This window comes from Stegastes partitus, unplaced genomic scaffold (assembly GCF_000690725.1).
Source record: "Stegastes partitus isolate 25-593 unplaced genomic scaffold, Stegastes_partitus-1.0.2 Scaffold1751, whole genome shotgun sequence".
In the NCBI taxonomy this organism is placed as follows: Eukaryota; Metazoa; Chordata; class Actinopteri; family Pomacentridae; genus Stegastes; species Stegastes partitus.
Window position 1 is genome coordinate 54,612 of NW_007579482.1, and position 1,492 is coordinate 56,103.

Consider the following 1,492-nt stretch of genomic DNA (forward strand, 5'->3'; position numbering starts at 1 on the left):
TGAAAAATAGGTGGCAGCAGTTCAGCTCAAACCCAAATACAGACACTACAGCTGACCAGTTCAGGGATCCCACAACGCTGCTGAAGGTTGGTCCAAGATGTCTGGTGATAAATTTTAATTTTAACTTTAATTTAAAGCCTGAATTTCCCTTCAAACAATGTATTAATGAGCCTATTTGTAATGAATATACTGTATATCAGGGGTTTTCAACCTTTCTGCTGCCAAGGTCCCCCTATGTCCAATGAAAAATTCAATTTGTGTTTATATTTTTCTTAATAACGTTCACAGACATCTGAAGGCCCCCTGGTAGCTCTCTGTGGCCCCCTAGTGGGCCATGGCCCCAATGTTGAGAACCACTGCCTTATGGGCTGTGGTTTTTCAGCTGGTAAAGGATTATAGAAACTGAGAAAAAAAACTAACAAATGATTAAAGTGCCTCCTGCTGGTTTATCTAAAGAATTGCAGTAGTGGGGGAATTGTTGCATGTGGGTGGGTCATGAGGGAGATGTGTCTACCGGTTCAGAGTCTCAGTGTTTCCCTTGTTATTTTTTCTCGTACAACACCCCTCTCCCTCTTAGTAACTGAGCATCTTGCTGCAAGAGGTTTTTCTTTGAATCCATGGTGCTGTTTTCAGCAGAGCTGAAAAGGAAAATCAGTCCTATTATGTTCAAGCAGAGTCAATCAAAGCTTGTCATGTAGTTGAAAGTCAGCAGCAAACAAAGTGCAAATACAAGCACCCATTTGACTGAAGATGGCAATCCAGCTTCAAAACACAGAGCTGCAAAGTCAAACTGGAGAAAATGGAAGGTAAGTACATACTTAAGACGACTATGTAGGGTGTTAGGGTGTTACCACAGCAGACTTGGCTCTTCATTTATCTAATTGGTTATGTGACAAGTGTGTGTGTGCAAGTTTCTACATAATTTAATCAGGAAGCCAGGGAGAAAAACATACCCAAACACTGAACTGGACATGAGAAGGCAATACTATTTAACAACAGTTTATTTAAATTTTAGGATGCTTTGTTAAACAAACACATACTGCATTAGAATCTTTAGTTGACATAAAAATCATTGTGTTTAGAATGTATTTAATGCACCTCACAGGAACACACTGTGGTCTTGTTTTTGTCTGTTGGGCAATTTGTCATTAAAGTGCAAAAACACTCATCCCTCCAGTAGTTGATCCTTAAAATGAATCTAAAATAGTGCAACTGCTCTGACTAACTATCATTTTTCCTGGTTTGTAACGTCATCAATCAATTACCACATTCTAAGAGTTTTACCTAAATCATACTTACTCTAACTTTAAACCTAAGTGGGCAACGTAAGTGCCCACACAGGCAAACACATGCACACAGATATAATGTGACAGCTGTATACAGGAAAAAAGAAAAACGAGTACAAAACATTTCATCCAAAAATGCAGCTGACTGAGCAGAAGAAAATCAAGAGCAACTTTTTATCACTTGTCTCACCCAAAGACTTAAAACA